Genomic DNA, 22,426 nt, shown 5'->3' with positions numbered 1-22,426 from the left:
GTTAGTGGCCTGAGATGACCTCTAAAAATGGTTCACTATTCACTTGACCCAGAAAATGCCACAAAATCATGCAAGTCGAGAGGTTCAAATCTTCGTGTTCACTTTAAGAACACTCGTGAAACAGCCCAGGCCATTAAGGGTATGCATATCTGAAAAGCCACCAAGTATCTGAAGGATGTCACTTTAAAGAAGCAGTGTGTGCCATTCCGTCGTTACAGTGGCGGAGCTGGTAGGTGTGCCCAGGCCAAACAGTGGGGCTGGACACAGGGTCGGTGGCCCAGAAGAGTGCTGAATTTTTACTGCACATGCTCAAAAATGCAGAGAGTAATGCTGAACTTAAGGGCTTAGATGTAGATTCTCTGGTCATTGAGCATATCCAGGTGAACAAAGCCCCCAAGATGTGGCACAGGACTTAGAGAGCTCATGGTCGGATCAACCCATACATGAGCTCTCCGTGCCACATTGAGATGATCCTTACTGAAAAAGAACAGATTGTTCCTAAACCAGAAGAGGAGGTTGCCCAGAAGAAAAAGATATCCCAGAAGAAATTGAAGAAACAAAAACTTATGGCCCGGGAATAAATGCTGCAAAAAATAAATGCAAATAAAAGTTTAAAAAAAAAAAAAAGCGCTCGACATGGCCAAATAAACTCCGGTTGATTAACTACCTGGCATAATTTCTGGCATATAAAGTATCAATAGATACAAGCTTTAAAAAGTAATTGCAGGGAATGAAGGGAGGGGAAGGTGGTTACTCAGTGATGAAAACAGAAATGTAAAAGTAAAACAAAGACAGATAAGATGAATTGCCTGGCTGACTGGATATGGAGATCATGAAAGAAGAAGGTACAGGAGGTGACCACAGCTTTAACTCTGTGTGATTCATCCAACCAAAACAAATAAGGAAGAAAGGAGAGTGTGAAGGCTTAAGGGCCCAAGAGACATGCAAATAAAGATATTTGAAAGGATTAAGAATTCTGGTCTTTAGCTAGGGAGAAGGGTCAGTGCAGGCCTATGAATCAAATATAAAAATCACTCTTTATGTTTCCTGAGCTTTTAATGTTTTCAGTTATAGTTCCAAAGTGAGTACTAGTCACAAGCCTTAATTGTAGAGCTCTCAGGAGAAATAAACTTAAAAGACATGTTTGACAATGAATATGTATTGTCATTAAAATCAGAAAAAAGGGTATTCTATTTTCAGAAGGAAATATAATCAGAAAAAAAATATAAAGCAAATAAGACATTAAAAAAAACACTACAAATTTGTACAAAGTGACAGACTTTGTTAGTTTTCCATCCTTTCACCAGAAAACTGAAAAACTGGTATGTACTGATCTTCCGAAGATTAAACCAACTTCAGGGCTTCTAGTATGTGCCATATATTTTAGAGATATTGGTGAAAGAAAAAAAGTTGAATCCAAAACCTATGCATGTTCAAATTCCAGTAGTTTGATACCTTTCGGAAAAGTCAGATCTATCTGGCTCTATAGCCTCCCGGTCCCCAGCAGACCCCCATGGCAACTCTTGCAGCCTTTGCCAAGCCACCTGAGCAAACAAGACTGTATCCCTGCTTGTCACCTGCTACGTAGTCTATTCCAAGGCCCTTTCAAGCACTAGTCAAAGCAGAAAAGCACTGAAACTGATCTGACACATCTACATACAGTGACCGTACTTTGATTTTTCCAAGATTATTATGTTCTGTGGTCTCCATGAACCAATGTTCTATAAATTCCAATATTCAGGAATTCAAACTAAATCTCCATATAAAAAGCCCATGTGATATCATGACACATTTGCCGAAATCCATAAAGTATAAAATATGAAGAGTGAACCCTAATGTAAACTATGAATTTTGGGTGATAATATTGCACAATATCAATGTAGGTTCACTGATTATAACAAATGTACCATTCTGGTATGGGATGTTGATGGGAAGAGATTGTACAATATGTTTGGAAGTGAGTATATGGAAACTCTGTACTTCCTGCTCAATATTGCTGTGAACTTAAAACCTTTCTAAAAAATAGTCTATTTAAAAGGGGAAAAAAAATTTCATGTGAGATCTTTGTTCTGATTTTGGATTCAGAAAACGTGATCCTTGTAGATGTGCAGGAGCAGATGCCAGAGAGAGGACTTATGCTAAGGGCCAGAGACAAGGTCTGAGAAAGCAAGCTCTGAACTCCTGGGATTGTCATGAAGAAAATAAAATTTTCCAATCAAAAAATGCAGAAATCGGGCTTCCCTGGTGGCGCAGTGGTTGGGAGTCCGCCTGCCGATGCAGGGGACACAGGCTCGTGCCCCGGTCTGGGAGGATCCCATGTGCCGCGGAGCGGCTGGGCCCGTGAGCCATGGCCGCTGAGCCTGCGCGTCCGGAGACTGTGCTCCGCAACGGAGAGGAGGCCACAGCAGTGAGAGGCCCGCGTGCCGCAAAAAAAAAAAAAATGCAGAAATCCAAATGATGAGCTTTCTCATTGCAGCTGGATAAAGACTCCCATTTTTGTCATGGGGTAAATTTATATGTGCCAAATTTACAAAGAGGGGTGTAGAAAGTGAGTAAATGCCTCGTCAGGAAGCTCTGTAAACTAAATGACAATTTTTGGATAAGGTTAAAAGTAGGAAGAAATGGCATCCCTATCTCAAATTCTTTAAAAAATCAATAGCACTTCCAGTTTCCAGTCTGGCCATGTATGGAGCTTAGAAGTTGCCACTCTGTCCTAACAACAAGAAAAAGCTGAATGAAGTGGAAAATCAACAACTCTTCATAGATGTGGCAGAGAAATGAGGTCAGATGGCAAAACACTGTCCCCAAAATTGGAGAGACAGATACAGTTAAGAGAGAATCACAACCTACTAAAGCTGAAACTCTTGAGCAGAAAATTCCACAGGAACCACTGCCAGAGTAAGAACACCTAAGCTGTAGTTGATGAATTGTTGGAAGTTAAGTGTGGATAACTCTGAGAGTTAAAACTCCAGAGGGAGGACTTCCCTGGTGGCCCAGTGGTTAAGACTCCATGCTTCCAATGCAGGGGGCACGGGTTCAATCCCTGGTTGGGGAAGTTCCGCATGCTGCATGGCACGGCCAAAAACAAAAACAAAAAACTCCAGAGGGACCCAGTCACAGGAGGGCTCCACACTTTTGTGAGTTTTACCTCCAAAACCTCTACCAGGACCTCACAGTGAGTATCAGAGAAAATTCCTTCTTGCTTCCAGAAGAGAGAGGGGAAAAAGACCCCTGAAATATACCAGAGCATTCTGTTCTTAACAAGGCCTGCATTCAGGAAAAAATTATTTTATTAGAGCCTAATTTGCTGGAGTTTTATCAGAGCCTAACCAACCTAGGAGACGGGAAATACCCAACTCTAGCTTCCTCTAACATCCCACATGAAGAAAAAGGAATAACCCAACTCCAGCCCACCCAGCCATCCTGTCCCACCTAAGGGGGAAAAGAACCCTGAGAAGCGCTAGTAAAGTTCGCTGTTCTGCAGCACTGGCTCACCAAAACACTGAGACCAAATCAAAGGACTATAGAATGCTTCCCCTTCCCCACATGTTACCACTACATTACTAAAGGCCTGTTTATAGCAGTTCCTTTTACCTAGTACACCACATTCAATTTTCAACAAAAAAACCCCACAAGGCATACTGAAAGGCAAAACAAGCATCAGAAATCAGAGTCAGACACTGCAGAAATGTTGGAATTATCAGACCAGGAACTTTAAAGAATATGATTAATATGCTAAGGGTTTTAATGGAAAACAGACAACATGAAAGACAGATGGATAATTTAAGCAGGGAGGTGGAAATTCTAAGAAAGAATCAAAATAAAATGCTAGAAAATAAAAAATACTGTAATAGAAATGAAGAAGGCTTTGATAGGCTCAATAGTAGACTGGGCATGGCTAAAGAAAGATCTCTGACCTTGAAGATATGACAGTAGAAACTCCCAAAACTGAAAAGCAAAGAGAAAAAAAGACTAAAACAAACAAAAGAACAGAATCTCCAAGGACTGTGGGACAACAAAAGGTGTTACGTATGTGTAATGGGAATACTAGAAGGAAAAGAAAGAAACAGAAGCAATATTTGAAGTAATAATGACTGAGAATTTCCCCCAAATTAATGTCAGATACCAAACTACAGATCCAAGAAGCTCAGAGAACACCAAGCAAGATCAATGCCAAAAAACCCCACTACACCTAGACATCATATTCAAACTTCAGAAAATCAAAGGTTAAAAGAAAAAAATCAAATCTTGGACTTCCCTGGTGGTCCAGTGGGTAAGACTCCAGGGAGCCCGAGTTCGATCCCTGGTCAGGGAACTAGATCCTGCATACGTGCTGCAACTAAGAGTTCGCATACTGCAACTAGGAGTCCACATGCCAGAACTAGGAGTCCACATGCCACAACTAGGAGTCCGCATGTTGCAACTAAGAAGTCCACATGCTGCAACTAAGAGCCCGCATGCCACAGTGAAGATCCCACATGCCGCAACTAAGAGCCAGAGCAGCCAAAATAAAATAAAATAAAATAAAATATAAAAATTTAAAAAGGGTGACATAACTTAAAAGAAAAAAATCTTGAAAGAAGCCGGAGGGAAAAAACATCCTACCTATAGAGGAGCAAAGGTAATAATTACATCCAAGTTAACCTCAAAATGATGCAAGCAAGAAGGGAACAGAGTAAATGTTTAGGGTGATGAGAGAAATAAACCCACCAACCTAGAATTCTGTATCCTGTGAAATTATCCTTCAAAAGTGAAAGAGAAATAAAGAATTTCTCAGACAAACAAAATTGGAGAGAATTCATTGCCAGTACACCTGCCTAGCAAGAAATGTTAAAAGCAGTTCTTCAGAGGGAAGGAAAATGTTAATAAAGTCAGAAACTCAGATCTACATAATAAGAAGGAAGAGCACTGGAGAATAAGTAAAGGTAAAATTAAAACTTATTTTTCTTATTCTTAGTTCTAACAAGTAACAGTTTAAAATAATAATAGCGGGCTTCCCTGGTGGCGCAGTGGTTGAGAGTCCGCCTGCCAATGCAGGGGACACAGGTTCATTTCCCGGTCCAGGAAGATCCCACCTGCCGCGGAGCAGCTGGGCCCGTGAGCCATGGCCGCTGAGCCTGCGCGTCCGGAGCCTGTGCTCCGCAACGGGAGAGGCCACAACAGTGAGAGGCCCGCGTACCGCAAAAAAAAATAGTAATAGCATGTATTCTACTGTATATACTTACGTGTAAGTGAAATGAATGACAACATGATATAAGGGATGGGAGGTAGGAATTAGGAATATTTTGTTATTATAAGGTATGCATACTACTTGTGAAATAGTATAGTGTTATTTGAAAGCTGACTTAGATTAGTTGTAAACGTATATTGCAAACTCTAGGGAACCACTAAAAAAAAAGTTAAAAAAGAAGTACAACTGACATACTCAGAAAAGAAAGAAAACAGAATCATATAAAATGCTCACTTAAAACTACAAGAGGCAGAAAAAAATGTGGAAGACAAAATTAAGGACAAATAACAAGGACAATAAATAGAAAATACTAACAAATATGGTAGATATTAATCCAACTATATCAATTATCACCTTAAACATCTTAAATACACTAATTGAAAGACAGAGATTGTCAGAGTGAATCCAAAAACAAGACCCAACTACATGTTGTCTATTGGAAACACACATATAGATTAAAAATAAAGGGATGGAGAAAGATATATCATGGTAACATCAATCAAAAGAAAGCAGGTGTGTCATCAAAAAACAAGTGTTTTGATGTTTGATGTGTTTTAAGGACACCCCTGCCCTGCTTTCTTTTGATTGGTGTTACCATGATATATCTTTCTCCACCCTTTTACTTTCAGTCAAAAAGACAATAAGTAAGTCTTGGTGAAGATGTGGAGAAAAGGTAAATCTTGTGCACTGTTGGTGGCACTGTAAACTGGTGCAGCCACTATAGAAAACAGTATAGAAGTTCCTCAAAAAGTTAAAAATAGAACTGCCATAAGATCCAACAATTTCACTTCTGGGTATTTACCCAAAGAAGACAGAAACACTAATTTGAATATACATACATACATAACAATCTTCATTGCAGCATTATTTACAATAGGAAGATACGGAAGCAACTTAAGTGTCCGTCAATAGACAAGTGGGTAAAAAGATGTGGTTATGTATATAAAATGAAATATTATTTGGTCACTAAAAAAATAAAATCCTGCCATTTGTGACAACATGGATGAATCTAAAGGATATTATACTAAGTAAAATAAGTCAGACAGAGACAAATACTGCACAATCTCACATTTGGAATCTAAAAAACAAAACAAAATGAAACAGACTCACAGACACAAAGAACAAACAGGTGGTTGCCAAAAGAGGGGGGTGGTGGAGTGGATGATATTGGTGGAGTGGATGATATTGGTGAAGGGGATTCAGAGGTACAAACCTCCAGTTACATAATATAAGTCATGGGGTTGTAATATATACATTAAGGAGTACGGTCAATAATATTGAAAGTTGTACAGGAAGAGATGGTTACTAGACTTACCATGAGGCTCATTTCACAATGTATACAAATGTCAAATCATTATGTAGAACACCTGAAACTAACATAATATTGTATGTAACCTATATTTATTTTTTAAAAAGTAAATGAATTGACAGATGGGTAGAGGGACAGATGGATGGACAGATATGGATTAAAGCAGAGTGAAACAACGGGAGAATATAGGAGGCGGGCATATGAGTATTCACTCTACAGTCTTTAACTTCTCTGGTGTTTGAAATTTTTGTAATATTTGGGGAAAAGTTTTTTAAATACTTCAAAAAAGTTATAATTTTTGGAACTGACTGATGAGTACATCGGGGCTCTTTATACCATTCTCTTTACATCTGCATATATTTGGATATTTCCACAATAAAATTTATAAACTTTAAAAACAAGTTAACAGGCTAAAAAAAAAAACTAAGAATGGGTATATTAATTTCAGACAAAGCAAATTTCAGAGTGAGGTAAGTTATCAGGGATAACAAAGGGCATTACATAATGATAAAGGCATCAGTACTCCAAAGATGACATAACAACCCTTAATGTGTATGCACCTAACAACACAGCATCAAAATATGAGATAAACTCATTATTTAAATTTACAATTCTTTGACCCAAAATGTGGTTGAATACTTATTCATAATGTTTCATTTTAAAATATTTATTTATGTCTGTGTGTCCAATTTTTATTGTGACATATCAAAAGTATGTGTATGTATAATTTAAATCATCATAATAATACAGTAAACACTAATTTTTTAGCTTATGAAAAAATATGAGGTAAAAACTGATATTGATAGAACTGCAGAAAGAAATAGATTTGAATCTATTATTATAGTTGGACACTTTAACACCCATCTATCAGAAATGAACAGATCTAACAGCCATAAAATCAGTAAGAACACAGCTGAACTACACTGAACTACAAATCAACTGAACATAATTGATATTTACAGACTACTTTATCCAACAACAGCAATATTACACATTCTTCTCAAGCTCATGTGGAACGTCCACCAAGACAGACCACATTCTGGATCATAAAACACACCTTAACAAACTTAAAAGAACAGAAATCATACAGTGAATGTCTGCTCTCAGATCACAATGGAATTAAACTAGAAATCAATAACAGCAAGATAGCTGGAAAATTATTTAAAATATTTGGAGATTAAACAATACAATTCTAAACACATGAGTCAAAGAAGAAATCCGAAGAGAAATTTTTAAAATATTTTGAAATATTTTAAAAATGAAAATACGACTTATCAAATGAAATACAACTTATCAAAATTCATAGGATGCATCAATAACAGTGCTTAAAGAAAAATTAATAGCACTGAATGTTTTAGAGTTGAATTTGAATTCAATATTAGAGTTGAAAATTGAATATTAGAAAAGATCTAAAATCAATAATCTAAGCTTCCACCTTAGGAAACTAGAATAGGAAGAGCAAATTAAAACCAAAGCAAGCAGAAGAAAAGAAATAATAAGAACTAGAGAAAAAAAAAAAATCAATGAAATCGAAAATAAGAAATCAATAGAGAAAATCAACAAAACCAAAAGCTGGTTCTTTGAAAAGATAAATAAAATCAATAAGCCTCTAGCCAGGCTAAGAAAACAAGGGAGAAGACACAAATTTCCAAAATCAGAAATGAAAGAGGTGACATCAGTACAGATCACACAGACATTAGAATAAAGAAATACTATGAACAACTTTATGCCCACAAATTTGATAACCTAGATGAAATGGACCAATTCCTGGAAAGACATAATCTCCCAAAACTCACACAAGAAGAAATAATCTAAATAGCCTTATTATTAAATTAAATCAATAATTAATTATCTTCCCAAACAGAAAGCACCAGGCCCAGATGGGTTCACTGGTGAATTCTACAGAACACGTAAGAACAAAATTATACCAATTTTCTATAATCTCTTCCAGAATACAGAAGCAGAAGGGATATTTCTTAACTTATTATGTGAGGTCAGCATTCCAAGACCTTGTAAGAAATTACAAACCAATTTCTCTCATTAATACGGATTTAAAAATCCTCAACAAAATACTAGCAAATGGAATCCAAAAATGTAAACAGAAATATACATCATAACCAAATGGGATTTATTCCAGGTATGCAAGGCTGGTTTGTCATTTGAAAATTATTAATATAATCCATCGAATCAACATGCTAAAGAAAAAAAACACTTGATCATATCAAAAGATGCAGAAAAAGGCATTTGACAAAATCCAACACCCATTCCCAATAAAAACTCTCAGGAAACTAGGAATAGAAGGGAACTTCCTTAATGTGATAAAGAACATCTGCAAAAAACCTACAGCTAACACCAAACTTAATGATAAGAAACTCAAAGCCTTCCTGCTAAGATCAGGAACAATGCAAGGATGCCCCTCTCACTACTGCTTTTCAACATCACACTGGAAGTCCCAGCTATTGTGATAAGACAGCAAAAAGGAAATAAAAGGTATACAGATTAGGAAGGAAGAAATAAAACTGTCTTTGTTCACAGATGACAAGATCGTCTATGTAGAAAATCCTAAAGAATCAACAAAAAACTCCTGGAACTAATAAGCAGTGATAATAAGGTTTCAGGATACAAGGCTAATAAACAAAAGTCAGTCACCTTCCTATATACAAGTAATGAACAAATGGAATTTGAAATTAAAAATACATTACCATTTATAATAGCACAACCCTCCCAAAATGAAATACTTAGGTATAAAACTAACAAAATATGTACAAGATCTATATGAGGAAAACTACAAAATCCTGATGAAAAAAATGTTAAAAAAGTACTAGAGAGATATTACATATTCATAGATAGGCAAAGTCAATATCACCAGATACCAGTTCCTCCCACCTTGATTTACAGATTCAATGCAATCTCAATCAAAATCCCAGCAACTTATTTTGTAGATATCAACAAACTGATTCTAAAGTTTATATGCAGAGGCAAAAGACCCAGAATGGCCAATACAATATTGAAATAGAAGAACAAAGCTGAAGAACTGACACTATCTGACTTCAAGAATTATTATGAAGTCACAGTAATCAAGACAGTGTGGTACTGGGGAAAAAACAAATAGATTAATGGAACAGAATAGAGAGCCTAGAAACGGACCCACATAAATACAACCAAATGATCTTTGACAAAGGAGTAAAGGCAATAAAATGTAGCCAAGTTAGCCTTCAAGAAATGGTGCTGGAACAACTGGATATCTACATATATTAAAAAAAAGAAATCAATCTACACACAGACCTTACACCCTTAACAAAAATTAACTCAAAATGGATCACAGGCCTAAACGAAAAACACAAAGCTATGAGACTCCTAGAAGATAACACAGGAGAAAACCTAGATGACCTTGTGCATGGCAATGAATTGTTGGGTACAACACCAAAAGCATGACCCATGAAAGAAATAATTAGTAAGCTAGACTTCATTAAAATGAAAAATTTCTGCTCTGCTAAAGACAATGTCATTAGAATGAGATGACCAGACTACGAGAAAATATTGGTAAAAGACACATCTGAGGGCTTCCCTGGTGGCGCAGTGGTTGAGAGTCCGCCTGCCGATGCAGGGGACACGGGTTCGTGCCCCAGTCTGGGAAGATCCCACATGCCGTGGAGCGGCTGGGCCCGTGAGCCATGGCCGCTGAGCCTGTGCATCCGGAGCCTGTGCTCCGCAACAGGAGAGGCCACAACAGTGAGAGGCCCACGTACCGCAAAAAAAAAAAAAAAAAAAAAGACACATCTGATAAAGGACTGCTATCCAAAATTATAAAAGAAACTCTTAAAACTCCACAATAAGAAAAAACCCTCAACAATAAGAAAATGAACAACCAAATTAAAAAATAGGTAAGAAACCTTACTAGACACCTCACCAAAGAAGATACAGAGATGGCAAGCAAGCATAAGATGTTCAACATCATCTGTCATTAGGGGAGTGCAAGTTAATATGACAAGATATCACTACACACCTGTTAGAATGACTCCCACACCAAAAAAAATAAGAGCGAGAGAGACAATATCATATGCTGGGGAGGATGATGTAGAGCAACCGGAATTCTCATTCCTTGCTGGTAGAAATGCTACCTTGGAAGACAGTTTGGCAGTTGCATACAAACTAAACATACTCATACCATATGATCCAGTAACCACCCTTGGTATTTACCCAAATGAACTGAAAACTTATGTCCACACAAAAATTTACATACAGATGTTTATATATAGCAGCTCATAACTGCCAAAACTTGGAAGTGGATAAGACGCCCTTTGGTAGGTGAGTGGATAAACTGTGGTACATCCAGACAAAGGAATTGTTATTCAGTGCTAAAAAGAAATGAGCTATCAAGCTATGAAAAGACATGGAGGAAACTTAAATGCATATTACTAAGTGAAAGAAGCCACTCTAAAAAGGCCACATACTATATGATTCCAACTGTATAACATCTGGAAAAGGCAAAACTATGGAGACAGCAAAAAGATTAGTAGTTGCCAGTGGTTAGGAAGGAGGGAGAGAGGGATGAATAGGCAGAGCACAGAGAATTTTTAGGGCAGTGAAACTATTCTGTAACATACTGCAATGGTAATACACATCATTACCTATTTGTCAAAATCCACAGAAGGTACAATACCAAGAGTGAAATCTAAACTATGAGGACTTCCCTGGTGGTCCAGTGGGTAAGACTCCGCACTCCCAATGCAGAGGGCCTGGGTTAGATCCCTGGTCGGGGAACTAGATCCCACATGCATGCCGCAACTAAGAGTCCACATGCTACAACTAAGAAGTCCACATGCCGCAACCAAGAGTCCAAAGGCTGCAACGGAGATCCTGTGCGCTGCAACAGAGATCCCGCGCGCCGCAACAAAGACCCCCCGGTGCTACATACATTCATGAATGTATGCATGCATGCATGAATAAATAAATAAATATATTTTTTAAAAGAGCAGTGGCTGAAACCAGCAATGGTCATTTTATAAATAAATAAATAAAATAAAAACTATGGATTTTGGGTGACAATGATGTGTCAGTGTAGGTTTATCAACTGTAACAAATGCATCACTCTGGTAATGGATGTTGATAGTTGGTCGGGGGTCATGCACGTTGGGAACAGGGAGTATATTGGAACTCTCTGTACTTTCCACTCAATTTGGGGGTGAACCTAAAGCTGCTCCAAAAATAAAGTTTATTAGTTAAATAAAATACATATGAAAGAAAAAATACTAATTTTCTAACTTTTCAAGTATTAATAGCTATTGCCTTTAGAAGCCTGGAGAAAAAACGGCAGTACAATTTTTACAAAGAAGAAAACCATATATTCACAATTTTTGAAGTTAAAAAAGGCTCCCTTAAAACTGCTTAAGTGAATTAATCCCTGCCATGTTTTGTCAGTGGGCACTTATGACTCTAATGGGAATGGTGACCATGTAAACTTCTAGAAAGTGTGTAATTTCAGTGGCAGGTATCTCCTGAACATGGTCTCTCTACATATTTAAAAGGTTAATAGGGACTTCCCTGGTGGTCCAGTGGCTAAGACTGCGTTCCCAATGCAGGGGGCCTGGGTTCAATCCCTGGTCAGGGAACTAGATCCCACATGCCACAACTAAGACCCAGCGCAGCCAAATAAATAAATAACTATTTAAAAAATAATAATAAAAGTTAATAAACCTGCTTGGAGAGGCCTAGTAGTAATTACAAATGGTAAGTCAGGCCAAAACACTGGCCACCAATGGCCTGCATCTGAACCATATCCCTTGGGAGTGCTGGTACCTGCCTAGGTTCAGCCCTCTGTGACCTGGAATTCAGCTCTGGCTTCTTCCTGTGATACAGTCTGACCCCACGTGGGCTCAGCCCATAGCCAAGTACCTTTTTGCCCTATCACCTTCTGCCCAGTAACCATGTGGCTCTGGATCAGTGGATATTCCAAATCTCAACAGCCCTAAGTTCCTCAATGTTACAATCAGCTCCTGAAGATTTTGATGCCCTGAATTTTTAAATGATGTTGAAGTCACCATAACACAGCTCTGAACTGAATCTCTTTTTTAAGTTAAAATGCTCAAGAATGATTTGATACTTTAAAGGGAAAAAAGGGGTATAAACACCACCACCATTCTCTGAACACTGGCAATGCCCTTGAGAGGCACTGGAAGTGCGTTAGTGAAGACAGCAAATAGGTAATACAAAGAGACAGCTTTGGAGCCACACCAAAACAAAAACAAAATCCATACACACCAAAAACAAAACAAAACAAAACCCCACAAAAAACCTGAGTTAGATTACTGGCTCTGTCTTAGGAATCTTGAAGAAGCTAGTACTTAACCTCTCTGTACCTCAGTTTTCCTCATTTGTATAAAGGAGGAAATGACAATGCCAACTTAGTAAGGATGTTATTAAGAATTCAAAGTAACAGTTTTGCATAACAGTTTTGCAAAGTCCCATCTTTACCCTTGATGTGATCCATGAGAAGACAAAACGGGGGAGAAAAAGTAGGCCTTATCATATATCTAAAGAAATTATCCAAAATCTCTGCTTTAATTATATAATCAAATGACTAACATTGGACCAGTCTCTTCACAAAAAAATGAGCATTTTCTTGGCAGCCACAGGAGTAATGTTTTATGACCCATGCCTTCGACCCAATCCTACCCACGTGATTTTACCCTTTTCCCTAGCAGACACTGGGGCACCTGACTAGTTTTGCCTACCCAAGAAACAAGGAGGTCCAGAAGCTTTGGAGAGCCAACCCAGTTCAAACTCAAAAGAGAAAAAAACCTATGTCTATGTCATGGCAGAAGAAAAAAAGGAAAAACAAAAACAAAACGCAGCAGGTTAATAAAGGAAGCTAGCAGAAGATTAAACTCCTGTTTTTCACTGAAAAGCAACTGCATAAAGACTAAAAACATAAATCTGTACTGATTAAAAAAGTGTTGGAGGTGGGACTTCCCCTGTGGTGCAGTGGCTGAGAATCCGCCTGCCAATGCAGGAGACATGGGTTTGATCCCTGCGCCGGGAGGATCCCACATGCCGCGGAGCAACTAAGCCCGTGTGCCACTGCTACTAAGTCTGCCCTCCAGAGCCCTTGAGCCACAACTACTGACCCCACGTGCTGCAACTAGCCCGAGTGCTGCAATTACTGAAGCCCGCACACCTAGAGCCCGTGCTCTGCAACAAGAGAAGCCACTGCAACGAGAAGCCTGTGCACTGCCACGAAGAGGAGCCCCCACTCACTGCAACTAGAGAAAGCCCACGAACAGCAACGAAGACCCAACGCAGCCAAAAAAAAAAAAAAACAAGAACAAGTGTCGGAGGTATCCTAGACAAACCCCACACTACACAGGAATAAGAAAGCAGCTCTATTTCCACAGTGTTGGGTTTTCAAAGGTTTCCATCCTCTGACATAACCCTTTATTCTTAAAGCCTAGGAATGTCCCCTTCTACACAGTCTCATTAACTTAGAGCTCCAATTCGGCTCTGAGGTGAAGGTACAATTTTTAAAGGTAGGTATAGTGTAGCTTCTATCCCAACCTCAGCCACTACCTGACTTTGTGATTGTTTAAGAATCATTTCTTTTGTCTGAGCCTCAATGTTTCTTTTCTGTAAAATAAGGATAATACACAAAATAGTTTTTTGGGGCACTGTAGCTGTTCTGTGTCCTGATTGTTCTGTATCTTAATTTTAAGAAATAAAAATAATAAATGAAAACAATAGGGATAATAACTTTCCCCTCACAGAACTGTCATGAGAATTAAACTAAAACCTATGTCAAAAGGGCCTAGAGGGCTTCCCTGGTGGCACAGTGGTTAAGAGTCTGCCTGCCAATGCAGGGTACAGGGGTTCGAGCCCTGGTCCAGGAAGATCCCACATGTCGTGGAGCAACTAAGCCCATGCACCACAACTACCGAGCCTGCGCTCTAGAGCCCGAGCACCACAACTACTGAAGCCCATGTGCCACAACTACTGAGCCTGTGCTCTAGAGCCCGAGCACCACAACTACTGAAGCCCATGTGCCACAACTACTGAAGCCCACATGCCTAGAGCCCATGCTCCGCAACAAGAGAAGCCACCCCAATAAGAGGCCCACGTACTGCAACAACGGCGGCCCCTGCTGCTGTAACTGAAGAAAAGCCTGCATGCAGCAACAAAGACTCAACACAGCCAAAAAATAAATTAAATTAAATTAGATTAAAAGGCGGGGGTGGGGTGGGTAGAGCAGCAGTCCCCAACTTTTTTGGCACCAGGGACCAGTTTCCTGGAAGACAATTTTTCCACGGACCAGGGTGGGGGTGTGGGTGCGGAAATGGTTCAGGCGGTAATGCGACCAATGGGGAGTGATGGGCAGCGGCAGATGAAGCTTTGCTTGCTTGCCCGCCACTCACCTCCTGCTGTGCGGCCTGGTTCCTAATGGGCCGTGGACCGAGGGTTAGGGACCCCTGGCCTAGAGTACAGTGCATGGCTAGCTCATAGTAAACAACAGGCATTAATTCCCTACCCTTTCCCTTTGATACAGCCTTATCCTCCAGCAGGAGAGGAGGACATGGTTTCTCCTTTCAGCAAAATTAACTCAACCAGTACCGTAACCAGGTCAGAAAACGGCAGGGCTGGACTCAGATGCTAGATATATTTCCTGTCTTGTATCTGAGCACTGACTCCAAGTTACACTGCAACAGCTCGCTTTTGAGAGGCCACATTCTCACTCTCATAGGCTAGGTATCACACAGCTATTATTTTAAGAAGCCAAGATTAGCTCAGGGGTAGGCTGAGTAACGAGATACAAGTGCTTTGGGAAACTGCTGGTTCGCAGTACAACTAATGAGTAATATCAACTGCATGCTGTCCAAGATATGGAAGACAATGCCAAGTGGCCAACAGCTCTTTGAAAAAGGCAGAGGACATCATCAGGGGAAGAATATTTCTGTCCCATCCTACAGCCTCTGCTTTGAAAATTTACATTTTATATAATCATTATTAAAGGTCATTTTTGGTGTTTTCATTTTTGTTCAGTTTCACTGAAGGTTATAATCACTAGAAAAGCTATACAATGTGGTAACAAGGAAGGGCTTTGGAATCATTAGCAATGGTTTAAGTCCCAGCTCTGCTACTTCCTTGCTATGTGACAAATGACAAGTCATAACCTCTCCGAGCCTCAGATTTCTCCCCTATAATGTTTTTTCAAAGTTCAGATTGTCCCTTCAGTGGGTTTTAAAATCAATTTAGTGGCTTGTAAATAATATTTTTTAAGTAAAAAAAAAAAATGTAGATGACTACATGTAATAAGGACAAGTACTATATACCATGAAAATATGGTTTCAGATATAGATATTGATACATAGATAGATATACAAGTACGTGTATAATGGATTACAATATAAAATACCTTTCTTACAGAGGATAATGGTCAAAACCATTTGAACACAACTGACCTATAAAATGAAACCATCAGGTGTGTAATGTTATGTTCGGTATTTTTCACAGTATTTGAAAAAATCAAATAATATGGGAAAAATGTTAGCAATTAACCCTACTAGAGTCAGAATACCTGAATACAACCTTACTTAAGAATACTGGGAAGGGGGGACTTTCCTGGTGGTCCAGTGGTAAAGAATCCGCCTTACAATGCAGGGGGCGTGGGTTTGATCCCTGGTCAGGGAACTAAGATCCCACATGCCGCAGGGCAACTAAGCCTGCAGGCCACAACTACTGAGCTCGTGCGCCTCAACTAGAGAGCCTGAATACCGCAAACTACAGAGTCCACGCACCCTGGAGCCTGCGCACCACAACTAGATAAGAGAAAACCTGCATACCACAACTAGAGAGAAGCCCGTGCACCACAAAGAAGAGCCTGCACACTGCCAACGGAAGATCTCGCATGCCTCAACGAAGATCCCGCATGCCACAACTAAGACCTGACGCAGCCATACATACATACATAATCTTAAAAAAAAAAAAAAAAAGAATACTGGCAAACGGACTTCCCTGGTGGTCCAGTGGTAAAGAATCCGCCTTCCAACGCAGGGGAGGTGGGTTCAATCCCTGGTTGGGGAACTCAGATCCCACATGCCACAGGGTAGCTAAGCCTGTGGGCCACAACTACTGAGCTGGCAGGCGTCAACTAGAGAGAGAAAATAGAAGGAAGCCCGCATGCCACAGTGAAGAGCCCACACACCTCAACAAATACCATGCATGCCGCAACTAAGACCCGACACGGCCAAAAAATAAAAATAATACTGGGAAAGTTCCTCTTTACTTGTCAATTTCAGATTCCCATCAGTATGCCCTTAAGTATATCATATAAATGAAACAGCCATCATCAACTGCCAAGAACACGTCCTTCAAAGTTACTGACACAGAAAGATCAGGTCTAATTAAGAACTGAATTTTAGCCTAAATTAATACAGAAAACCAGCATACAAAACCCTATCCACACAACAGTGATGTTGTGAAAACAACAAGACTCCTGTTGAACGAGCCCTCTTTGATGTGGAAAGAGCAATGAAACCAATGGTTGCCCCAGCATTCTCATAAAAGAAGTATCATTCTGCTAGGACACCTAGAGTTGGCCACTAACATGCGAAAGCCTTGGCAAAGTCTCCAGCTTGGGAAGGACTCCAGTTAAAGGTAGTGTCAGGGGAATTCACTAGCAGTCCAGTGGTTAGGACTCTGTGCTTCCGCTGCAGGGGGCACGGGAACTAAGATCCTGCATGCCTCCCAGAGCAGCCCAAAATAAATTAATTTAATTAAAAAAAAAAAAAAGGTAGTGTCAGGAGGACTCTTATGCTTAAAACCTTCCAATCTCCTACCTTTGGGGAAAAATCTAAATTTCTTATCACAGCTCACAAGGCCCTACATGATAGGATCCCATCCTACCTCTCCAACATTATCTCCTACCTGCATTCACTCCACTTTAGCCATGCTACTCTTTCTGCTCCTCAAACACACCAAACTCAATCCTATCTTAGAGCTCTTACATCTCGTTCTCATTGCTCAGATCACACTTCTTTTAGCTCTTTATCCTCTAGGATTCTTCTTGTCATCATTTGGCTCTCAGCTTGTATACTTTACTTCCTCAGAGAAGCATTCCTGGGTATTTCCTCATTTAAGGAGTCCCTCATCCAAATCTACCCCCAAGGCATTGTCCGTCATCACATTACCCTATTTTATTTTCCTCATAGCATGGTTTCCTGTTTTACGTTATATTACTTTGTAAACTTATTTTTCTGTCTCCTCACTAGCATGCAAGATCCATAAGAATCTGTTCTGGTTTATTCTTGACTCACCCTAGCACCTAGAACAGTGTCATTCATATATGTATGAGGAACATCGATTCATTTGTTCTAGTGCATTCACTTAACTGCACTTTCAAAATAACCTAAGAGAATTTACATACACAGGAATATCTGTGAACTGAGTTCAACAAGGGGTTGTTCAGCTAAAGATCTATAATGTGCAAAGCTTTCCTCTGAGTATCCACTCATGAACCATCTCTATCACAGGGCTCTAGCTCCTGATGCCTAATGAAAGAATATCTGATTTGGAATCAATGCTTAGCCTTAATCTCCTGTTTCCAAACCCACTGATCATCACCTCACTATGGAGTTTGCATAATGGCTCTGGAGCCAAAAGAGACAAGGGTTCAAATCTCAGTTTTACCTTTTACATGCTATGAGGTCCTGAACAAGTTATCTATTAAATGAAGATAACAATACTTATCTCAGAGCTATTTTGAAAGTTAAATAATGTAAATAAAACATCTGTCACAGTGTCTTGCCTATAATAAAAATCCAATAAAATTAGCTATTATTCTATTATTATTCATTAATTCACATTTTTTTCCAACTAATTTTTATTGATGTCTACTTCCTAAACAAGAGGCACAGGCACAATTCAAAAGGAATTTACTACAGTCCCTGCCCAGGAAGAGCTCACAGTGTAATAGGAAAAGATAAACCCATAAAAAATAAATAGAGAGAATTATGTTTTAAGTCTCATCCAAGAAGGCTGAAAAGAATCTGCCCTTCTCTAGCAAATCTGATATTAGGGCCTAGTTAATCTCTAAAGTAAAAAGGCATACCAAAACCCTTCTAACTGATAAAATGGAATAGCTTTTAAGATGGGTCAGACAGCTCTGTAAAGAAGCCCTCACAAGATTACAAGAAGAATGGTCAAGAATAATTGTCTTAATAGCCAAAAGGTGGGAGCAACTAAGTGTCCATCGACAGATGAAAGGATAAACAAAATGCGGTCTATACGTACAATGGAACGGAATATTATTCAACCTAAAAAGGAAGGAAATTTTGACACATGCTACAACATGAATGACCCTAGAGGACATTAAGCTAAGTGAAGTAACCCAGTCACAAAAAGACAAGTACTGTATGATTCTACTTTTATGAGGTATCTTGAACAGTCAAATTCATAGAGACAGAAAGAATGGTGGTTGCCAGGGGCTGGGGGAGGAAGGAATAAGAAGTTAATGTTAGGTACAGAGTTTCAGTTTGGGGAAATAAAAATATTCTGGAGATAGGTGGTGGGGATGATTATACAACAATGTGAATGTACCTAATGCTACAGACTACAGACGTTAAAATGGTAAATTTTACTGTACGTATATTTTACCACAACTAAAAGAAAAAAAGGAATGATTGCTCTGTAGTTTACAGAAAGAGAGGGTGTGCATCCCTTCTTTTCTGACTTTGATCATTGTTATATCCCATAGCATATCAACCCAGCTTCTCCAGGTTAAGACAAGAGAAAAATTCCTGGGCAGTCCCCATATATAGGATGCTGTGTAACATCTAAGAAATTACAAATACTTAAACATCCAAACCCAGAATTTACAGCAAAACAGACAGACGCTATACACTGACCATGGATTTATTTCCACAAGTGTAAGAGAGGCAGAAAATAAAACAGTATTTATATGTCTAAACACCAGTTTAGGATTATATAAGCTAATTCCTTTATTGCTTCAAATTTTTAAAAAATAGTGTTAATTTGCATTAAACAAAGCAACTTTCATATACTAAACAAAAATGTCACAACCGACAGTCCAAATAATGGCCTCATTTCCTAGTGGCCCAGAAAGACAGGAAATAATCCCAAGGACCCTAGTTCAGACAGACTAGAGAGAGTAGACTGTGCCTATCTTGCATAAAGCCTATGTCACAGTTCAGTGGGATCCTATACTTTGGTAGCTTCGTCCCAGCAGTCCCCTATGTGACTAAGGACTAGGATAAGAGTGATGGCTTCACAAAGGCGATAAGAGATAAAGTTTCTTCCTAGCACATTCAAAGACTCCAAAATCCAAAACTTAACTTCTCTGCTGTCCATCCATCCAATTTTCATTAAGAGCAATCTGTATCATCTAGGAAGCTTCAAAGTCAAATGTTACCTTTATTTTTACCTTATCAAACCCATAAAATCACGGCCAGGGTGTGGTCTGGACATGGGCCTTGGTTAAGGTCACAAAAATTCTCAAATCAAATAATTGGGTTAAGTTAGAGCAAAGTTCATCAACAATAAGATGACAGAATTCAGGAAAAGTCGGCTTCCTTCTTGCATTTCAGGAAGGCTAGCATTGTTCCTAATACTAGTACATAGGTGTAAGTAACCTCTGAGTGGGTAATGCCACCAAACAAAAGCAACACCTTCAAAGTCTCTCTCAGTGACTAGAGGCAGCCAGACACTCAAACTGCCAGTCCTGAATTACGGCCTCTGAATGGTGAGGGCTTCACATTTCACTGATCAGGGCACAGCCCAATCAGAAGACAAACCCCTGCACTGCCAGGGACCAGCAAATCCGCTTTCTTCCAGTGTGCACATGACTGAATGTGCTTCTGTCCATCATCTGGGTCATATATAGTTCAATGCGAGCTGAGCAGACAGGGCTGCAAGGAAATCTGGCGCGGTTCAATACCTCATCTAGTCTGGGTTCCAGTATCTAATTTTTTTTTTACTGACAAACTCATTTCTCTACCGGGACAGGATGCTGTGCTGGCTGGGAGTTCCATTTCTACAGCAAGAATCCTATCTGGAAACAGAGAAGTTGTCCTCTAAGCCACAGCAGCTCGAACTTTTTTGATTGTTGTTGCTGCTTTCTCCCATCACCCCCACCCCCTTTTGACAAAGATCCAACTGTAAAAAGTCTTACGTAACAGTTCAGGACTACTTCGGTTCTTTTACTGGGTAAGCACTTTCAATTTTTTTTTTTTTAAACTAAAAACCATTTTAACATTGAATCTGTTGAGAGGCTTGACTAAAATCTTTTAAGTAATTTGTGTGGTGAAATACTGTCAGTGGATTTTTTAGTCTCATTTCTGCACGTGCTCCTTTGTTCTCAGAACAGAAGCTTTTTATACACACCCCATAACGCAGCTGGAGAGAGTTATGAAGTCAGTTATTATAAGGAACACAAAGGTTGCTTTGCATTCTTTGCCTTTAGATAATTAATTTTGTATTTGTTTTCTTAAAACGAAGTATTAAAGAAGAGAGAAAGTGAATAAACAAAAGAATAAACTGTTGGAGAATCTAGCAAAGTTTGAAGTTTTTACCACCTTTTTTCTATCTGTAGTTTTGTGTAGCCAAACACTTGTGCTGCCTGGGGCGGTGGGGGTAGAGGCAAGCGTAGACAGAGAGGAACTAAGCCAGACATGGACAAAGGCATGAGCCAAAACCAGACAGTCCTGGCCGTTCCATAGGCCAGCAGTGGGTGAGACAGGTCAGCCAGCTGCAGGGGCGGGAGAGGGGGGAAAGGGGCATGGATGTGTGAGGTGCTCATGCGTGCGATCGTGACTAGATTCTGAAACTGCCAGCCATTTTCCCAGCTATGCTTTGTGCAATCTAAAGGAATGCATCTCCTCTGAAGCAGTCTTGCCAGAGCCCAGTGATAGCGAGGAGTGTGATAAATACCACAACATATGTAATCAGAAAATACTGGGATCTGGGGTGGGCAAGAGGGAATGCAGAGGGTGTGGAAATTTTTCAGTGATCTGGAATGTGTTGAGTGACAGGAAGTGCCCCAAGCTCTCCCCCCGCCCAACTCTTCTCAGTCTCGCCTGCTTTTGTCTAACTCTTGTAATCTACACACTACTGCTTACAAAGCTGTCTGAGTTTAAGACAAAAAGAAACATAAAAGGCTCTCCCGTTGCACAGTACCTGCAATATGGAAGGAATGTAAAAAGCATGGCCCTTTTTAAGCCTGTGGACATTTTTTCAGGCATACAGGAGAAAGATAATATAACAATTTTCCAAGGATAATGAAATTATGAATTATAGTCAAGCTTCCAAATCTAATTTTTAAAATCCTGATTCTGCTCTACTTACAAATGCTTAAGTTGGTTCCTAATTTGAAGGAGGCTTGTTTGTTTGGTTAATACATCGCATTTGAAGTTGTTTCTATTTTCTCTTTATAAATTTGTGCTTTGGGAGGAAAAAATGCAAATAAGTAGAATGCTCTGAAAAAAAGGAGATTTTTCCCTTCAATGGTTGGAAAGTATTTTAAAGGGTTGGTTTCTTGGAAAAAGCAGCTCCCTCTCTCTCATTTTTGCATGTATGCTATAAAGATAACTTTATGCCATTATAAATGTAAGGTAGAAAACTTTTGACAGAAAAAAATAGTGTTCTAAGAGAAAAACAACTTAGCATTTTCCCAAACTTCCATATTATCAACAGAAACACTAAACTTAAGAGAAAAGTAGCCAAATAGTTCAACGGCTAACTCTACTTTTGGAAGATGAAATGGAAAATTAAGTGTGAATAAAATGATACTTGGGAATGTTTCTACCTCCTACTACAAAAGATGTTAGTGGTCAGCCCAGGAGTTAATCTTTCCTAGTGTGGCTCTGAGCCTTCATGCCGAGCAG

General features: G+C 39.3%; 1 protein-coding gene and 1 pseudogene across 5 annotated transcripts in view; one reads left to right on the top strand and one right to left on the bottom strand.

Moving 5' to 3' along the window:
- The window catches only part of NR6A1 (nuclear receptor subfamily 6 group A member 1), a gene marked incomplete at its 3' end in the record, with an annotated part of 202,004 nt that overhangs the window by 94,919 nt on the left and 84,659 nt on the right, over positions 1-22,426 (bottom strand). The window lies entirely within an intron of this gene.
- LOC309964357 (large ribosomal subunit protein uL22-like) lies at positions 28-985 on the top strand (annotated as a pseudogene). Its single transcript has one exon. The product of its transcript is annotated as a large ribosomal subunit protein uL22-like (transcript).

This window comes from Leucopleurus acutus, assembly GCF_964270905.1.
Source record: "Leucopleurus acutus genome assembly, chromosome: 7".
Classification (NCBI taxonomy): domain Eukaryota; kingdom Metazoa; phylum Chordata; class Mammalia; order Artiodactyla; family Delphinidae; genus Leucopleurus; species Leucopleurus acutus.
Note: the sequence above shows the minus strand (reverse complement) of the source record. Positions and strands in the feature narration are given on the sequence as shown.